This window comes from Bison bison, unplaced genomic scaffold (genome assembly GCF_000754665.1).
Source record: "Bison bison bison isolate TAMUID 2011002044 unplaced genomic scaffold, Bison_UMD1.0 scf7180017864252, whole genome shotgun sequence".
Classification (NCBI taxonomy): Eukaryota; Metazoa; Chordata; class Mammalia; order Artiodactyla; family Bovidae; genus Bison; species Bison bison.
The window spans coordinates 3937765-3944907 of NW_011494824.1; the positions used below are offsets into that span (position 1 = coordinate 3937765).

Consider the following 7143-nt stretch of genomic DNA (forward strand, 5'->3'; position numbering starts at 1 on the left):
AATTCAAAAAAGAAAAGAGAGATACACAGCAGGTTGGTTTTATCTGGTTAAATCTTCAGAGACAGGGATTTCAAGGGCATACACAACTTAGCTGTTGAAGGCACTGGCAGAATGGAATTGGCTTTTCCCCGGAGCTGGACTGAACAGGCCAGCCTGGCACTGATCCAGAGTGACAACTCACAGAGGGGTATTAAATCATCATTGAATACCTCGGAAACATGGAGCCACTTAAGTTGGGGGTACACTCGACTCCTTACATAACGGGCAAAATGGCAACCAGACCTGTTTTCACTCAAGGAGACAGTGCCTCTGAATGGAAATAAACACTCCTCAGCAGCACAGGCCTGTCTCTGTTGAGAATATTCCCCTCGTAGAGCCATATGAGGAAAAGCAGGCCCCACACCCACCAACCCCATGTCGCCTGGCTGGCAGGCCTCTGCAAACCTGGATCTGAGCAGTGCATGGCAGACTGTTATTATCACCCAGCTTTTAAACAGGTTTTTGAACACCTGGTTCAGAACAGCACAGGTAATAAATCCCTTATTTTCAACATTCAGGAAGAGGTATGTATTTTTCATTAGTAGTCTTTGTTAATAGTTTCTCCCACCCTCACTAAATAAATACAGAGCAGGTATTTAAAGATTATCAGTTTGATAAAATGCCAACAGGACATCCACCTGTCTTGGGTCAGCCCTGGCTTTCCCACGAGCAGGAACTTTTCTCAAATAATTCCATAACTCATCAGAGCTTACAGTTTCCATTAAAGAAACAAAGAACCAGAAAAACAAGCCAAGCTTCCCCAGCTAACCCAACCAGCAGTCCTTAGGACAGTTTTAAGAACATTTGAGAAATCAGTACTTCAATTCATGATATTAACAGCAATTTTTCCTTCTCCAGAATTGAGAAAACTAAAAAGATAACCTTTCCACAAATGAGATGATATCTGTGAAAATACTCCGCAAATCCCCTACACACAGCGGACCCTCCTGGGCAGGGTGTCAGTCAGCCCCAAATACATACCAAGCACTGGCTCCTCGGCCTGAGTCCTACCTGGAAGTTCGTAACAAGAGCAAGGACCCTTGAGCAGCAGTCTCCAACCTTTCTGGCACCAGGGACCAGTTTCACGAAAGACAATTTTTCCACAGACCGGGGTGGGGGTGGGAATAGTTTCAGGATGATTTAAATGCATTACATTTATTGTGCATTTTATTTCTATTATTAGGACATCAGCTCTAGCTCAGATCATCAGGCATTAGATCCTAGAGGCCAGGGACCTGCCCTGTAGGCTGCCCTCTGAGAATCAGGCTAGAGAAAGTCTTTGAGGATGATTATTATTCCACTGCCTTGATTTCATTGAATGCATATTGTAGGAGGTTACTCAGCTTCAGTATTGTTACTAATATTCTCTCAGTGATGTTTATAAGTTAAAATCTATAGAGTTAATCATAAATCATTTATTGTTAGTCAACTGTTTTCAACTTCTATTTAAGCAGATTCTCTACCCAAGCTGTCTTCAAGTGATACAATTGGGTAATTTGAATTAGCCATCTCTTCTTCCCCTTTCAGAGAGAAATGATAACAAAGGGTGAATGGTCCACAGAGAAGCTCAAAAAGAAAGACAACTTAAAGCCAGCTTTTCCCATTATAAAGAGCCCTGAAACTTGTTTATAAATGGTGACAGAACAAACCATGTCAGATTGAAGTAAGGAATTTACAACATTAAACTTAATAGCATTTATGAACCTTTACAGAGTCCTTTACAACATTCGTGTATGTCCATCAAAGTAGTGTATCTAGCAAAAAACAAAAATAAAAAAACTAGGGCCCAAAAGTTTGAAACACTGTACCTCTTTCAAGAAGTAAGTTGCTACCCACCTGGAAAGGGCATCTGACTTCATTGACTCACCTATTATATCTGTAGGAATGCTGAGAAGTCTCAATGAGCAACTTCAGAAAACTGCCACCTGGAGAAACAAATTGAACAAAGAATTACTTTTTATTTTAAACACACAAGGAAGACTTACCCTGCAATTTTATATCTCATTAAAATATGTGATGTTTCAAATATAGGTCCCCGGGATGCATATAAAGTTTTGCTTGTATTACAAAGGAGCCACCCCTTCCTAAAAACACTGATGCACTGACACAAGATCCAAGCCACTGGAGAACTAGAAAAGCTAAGAGGACAGTGAGGAAGGTCCCTGAACACACACTTTACGGAGTCCTTCACAGCCTGCGGAGGGCACTTTACAAACACACACAAGAGGCCCAGATAATCCAGAAATGAATTACAGGATGACACAGAAAAAGCATACATGAGGACTCTATCCTGGCAGCACTTTATATCCTTTTCACTTACTCTGCTGACTTCTTTTAAAGCTAAATTCACTAGCATGTCAATGACTGGAGAAATGGAAAAATGGTCATTAAAAGTCTAATAAAGTAAATAGAAGAAGGATTTTTAATTAGTTTATCTCAAAATCAAGTATTCCTTTTGGTGTTCTCAAAGTCTTTAGGTAAACTTAGAAAATTATAAGCCCATTAAAACGATCATAAAACAGACCAAAATGTCTTTCAGCATTGCTTTGAAATATTAAACATAAATGGAACAAATTTCTAATATAAGATGTCACAGTTGCCATTTGTTGGGAATTTATTGTACACCCAGGACTGTGTGGCACCAGATTATAACCTTTCCAGACACAGAGCGTGGCCATTAACATATGATGAAAGAAGCAGAGAAATTTCCCAGTATCACTGAAAAGCAGGGTTTCCAAATCATGCCCTTTTCACTCTGCCATGTGGTCCCTTGAAAGCACCTCTTTCTCTCTATGTAGTCTACTCATCACCTCCCCAGATAGAAATCTGACATACCTTTATGTAAAAGTCTGGAAAAGAAATTGACTATCAGATAAAATTAACCTGTGCTTTATGTGTGTTTAAAAATGTTTACCTAATCATGCCCTGTAGGACTATAACATAATACAGTATATGAGTAAAAGCTTATATCCAGATAACCAGGTTAATATACGCAGCATCAACACTAACCCAGACTGGACCTGAGGTTGAAAAGCCAGCATGGGACTCAAAGCCTCCTCAGTCTAAAGAAACCATTTTAGTTCAGTTATAAACTGGAAGATACTTAATAATACTCCTTGGGTTTCAGTTAAGACAAATACACGCATAAAAGAATTCTGAACTCATAAGGTCTTTTGTTACATAATAGCTTAGGGGAGTTACGATTTCTTTAAAAGGTTCTTTATAAGTTAGTTACTAGTTAAATTCCAAGCATTTCCCACAGTTTAATTTTACCCCTTCAGGGAACATCATGGGAAGTCATGATCAGTATTTTTACCTGGAAATAGCTTCTGTGAAATAAGCCACTAGGCTTATTATGAATGGGTCTGTTAGAAATGAAGTTCTTGATCAATGTTTCATTATCTGTAAAAGCGAAATGGGCTACAAAAATACTTGAATTAGGACACTTTCAAATCAAAGTTAACATTTAAAAATCTCTTTTGTTACTATAACACAAGCAAAGCTCTGGCCAGTTAAGACAGAGCTCTGGAGGCCCTGACAGCAGAAAAGGCAGAGTTGAATCTTGTGCGTGCGTGCTCAGTCACGTCTGACTCTTTGTGACACCCTGGAAAGTAGCCCACCAGGCTCCTCTGTCCAAGGGGATTCTCCAGGCAAGAACACTAGACTGGGCTGCCAGGCCCTCCTTGAAGCAATCTTCCCCACCCAGAGGTCGAACCTGAGTCTCTCAAGTCTCCTGCATCGGTAGGAGGGTTCTTTACTACTAGCGCCCTGGGAAAACCATCCCAATCCCCACTTACAGTTTTCCAAACTCACACCACAAAGAAAAAAACACCTCCGGTAATACATCAGTTCAGTCCAGTCCCTGAGTTGTGTCAGACTCCTTGCGACCCCATGGACTGCAGCACGCCAGGCCTCCCCATCCATCACCAACTCCCAGAGAGCACTCAGACTCATGTGCGTCGAGTCAGTGATGCCATCCAACCATCTCATCCTCTGTCATCCCCTTCTCCTCCCGCCTTCAATCATTGCCAGCATCAGGGCTTTTTCAGTAATACATAAATTTGGCCTAAGGTCCAGAGAAGTAAGGTATTTGGGAGTAAGCTTTCAGTATCATGATAAAGCTTTTCTGACAACCAAGTCACATCTTGTGAAATTACCAAAGTGATCAGAAAGATAAACGATGCCAATTCTGTTACTACATTTGCTTGGTAAACAAGATGTTACAGTCTATTTTTATTTTTGATGCTATTTTAAAAAAGTACAGTAGACTAAAAAATGTTATATCAGAGCCCTCAAAAGTTCATAAAAAATATTTAATGTGTTACACATTAGCTGTCAGGCACTGCTCTATTGTACTTCATGGAAATTAACTCATTTATTTCTCACAAAAACTCTAAAGTAGGTTCTAACCAATGCTCTTTTAAAAGATGAAGCAGACAAAGAGAAGTTTAAAGAATTTTCCAAGAGTTACATGGCGTATAGAAGTGAGTATTTGAATTCATATACATTATCATATCTAACAGCTATATAATATAGGCAGGGCAGAAAATTTTAGTCCCATTTTAAACCTGAGGGAAACTAATTCTGAAGAGTAATGACTGACTTCCTCAAAGTCACACTGCTCATCAGGAAGTCCACTTGTAGATTAATAGTCCTCTGAGCTATTTCAATTATTCCTAGCCCAATAAATGCAGGTATTATTTCTTCTAGCAATAATTCTTAAAAAAAAAAAAAAGAAAAAATTAAACCACTATATTTTTGCTCATGAAGGAGTTAAAAGTTCTTCCTTCCCATTCATCCCCATTTGGTCCCCTGCCCTTTGGTTCCACTTCCGGAGATCAGGAGTAGAAACAATAGCCGCCTTCAGAGCTGGAGCCAGCACCCACGTGACAGGCCCCAGCTCTTATTTATTGAATTGAATTGCCAAAAACAGGAAGCTGAGTTTAAGACCCCTTCTCAGTTATAAATTTCTACAACTTGACATATGCACTGATTTGAATTGTTTCGTGTTACTCTGTAAAACTAGAACCAAGAAGTGTAAATTATCTTGGAAGTTAGGAGGCTGGGTTTCAGCTTAACTGAAGAAAGAATGTCATCAGAAACAGCTGTCCCAGCGAGGTCCAGGCTGCCTCTGGGTGGGTGAAGAGGCAGCTGCTTGTGAGCACAGATACCCGTAGAAGGGAAAGCCTCAGTAACTGTCCTTGGCAGAAAGAGGCATTTCAGGGGCCCTGCGCGAGTTCACAAAACCCATCCTTGGTGAGAAGGGGGCTCCCACAGCAGAGTACTGCGTAAGTTACAGGACACTCTGCAATTCATTTGCTCACTTGATCCACAGTAGGAGTAGAGGTCGCTGGAGTTGGGGTGGGAGCAGATCTTATTTATCATCCCCACTTTACAGAGTAGGAATCTGAACAACTTAAGTTGAATCACACAGTAAATGCTAGAATCTGGGCTCCAACCTCGGACCTGTGACTCCCAAGTCCAGTGTCTTTCCAACCAAGAAACATTGCAACAACCAAGGCCTGATGCTTTTAAACCATCATACTTAATTTATCAAGGACAGGGGCGACGATGGCCCCCAAAGATGTGAAGCATGGAGGTGAATACCAAAGGAGATTAGCCAAAAGCAAAATATGCTAAGACCCCTACTATTTCACAGAGCATCCCTCTTAGCTCACTAAAGAAGTTCTCTGCATTTTTGGTAGACACACTTCTCTAAGGCTCTGCTTCCATGTGTCAGCTAAAGGAATTGTCCAAATCCTACTTTAGTGTGCTATGTTGATATAATATATGCTTGGGGAATTCGGTTCACATTTTAAAGGAAGTTGCTGGCAGCATAGTAAACAAAAAGAGCAGTGTCCAGTTTCTGCATCAAAGTATAAACTGTCACTCAAAGACTAGGCTGACAGTTTTTTTTAAAAAGTCAATGAAATGCACTGACTACTCTGACAACAGGTCTGAGATAACCTCACACTTGGGTCTGACAACAGGAATTTAACAGAAATGGGTCAACCGTTGAAGGACTGCTGAACTTACAAGGTTTTCCAAGAAAGATGTAAGAGTGTCAAATTTCATAACCTGTCTACCAAGTAGAGAGGGTGGCAGATTGCCAAAGGCTGGACTGTGTTAAATCGTGTGAAATGCTGGGAACCTGAACCTCTCCAATGCCTGCCCCATCACTCAGCCACACAGGGAATGACTGAAGTTCAAGTTTTCAAAGACCTCACAGACTATAAGCCAAATGTTCATCACAGAAGCTTCCTTTCACTCTTAAGGAAGGAGAAATGACTCAATTCAAAAGTCCTGACATCAACATGAAGCTCTTAAAGGGTGAGGTTTAAAATATCTGGGCACCACAGAATAGCCTATCAAGGAGCCAGCAACCAGTGAGACTCAATTAGACTGCCTCTGAACACGACAGGTTTGCACGCCAAGCCTGCTATTGCTACGCATGCAGAGCCAGGCTATGTCCATTCACGTGACTGTTGGTCATTCCCCAACATTCAGTTATAAATCCACCAGACTGGGAGCTCCTTGTGAAGAAAATTAACTCTAGCTTACTGGGATTTTATCTCCTACACTGAGCATAGCACAAGGCAGGGGGCACATTTCAGGAATGTTTACTGTGTAAACCAATGGATGATTCCATTAGGAAAATGTCCCACAGGTCATCAGAAAAAGCAGGATAGGGGGAACACAGAACACTGGGTTTATAGCATGGAGAAGATGATCAGGCAGAGGTGTCAGCAGGATTCCAGAAGGAGGAGAAAGCCCCAGGGGCACCAGACGACATAGAGGGCATGGGAGGAACAGGGGGCAATGCCACACTGGCCTCGCAGGGTGGTCCTCAAGTGGGCACATTTTCAACACACCAGTTGTCTGTATCACAGCACTGTTTACAGCAGCTAGGACACGGAAGCAACCTAGAGGGCCATCGACAGATGAACGGATAAAGAAGTTGTGGTACATGTACACAATGGGGTATTACTCAGCCATTAAAAGGAATGCATTTGACTCAGTTCTAACGAGGTGGATGAACCTAGAGCCTGTTATACAGAGTGAAGTAAGAAAGACAAATATCATATATTAATGCATTTATATGGA

The 7143-nt window shown here is 41.3% G+C and overlaps 1 protein-coding gene across 2 annotated transcripts in view; it reads right to left on the minus strand.

Annotated features, from left to right (window-relative positions):
* The window catches only part of LHFPL2 (lipoma HMGIC fusion partner-like 2), a 174827-nt gene that overhangs the window by 89915 nt on the left and 77769 nt on the right, over positions 1 to 7143 (minus strand). For both annotated transcript variants that reach the window (XM_010847635.1, XM_010847634.1), the window contains exon 3: positions 1907 to 1964. The gene's annotated coding sequence lies outside the window, so the exon portion shown is untranslated. The remainder of the gene's footprint in view (positions 1 to 1906; positions 1965 to 7143) is intronic.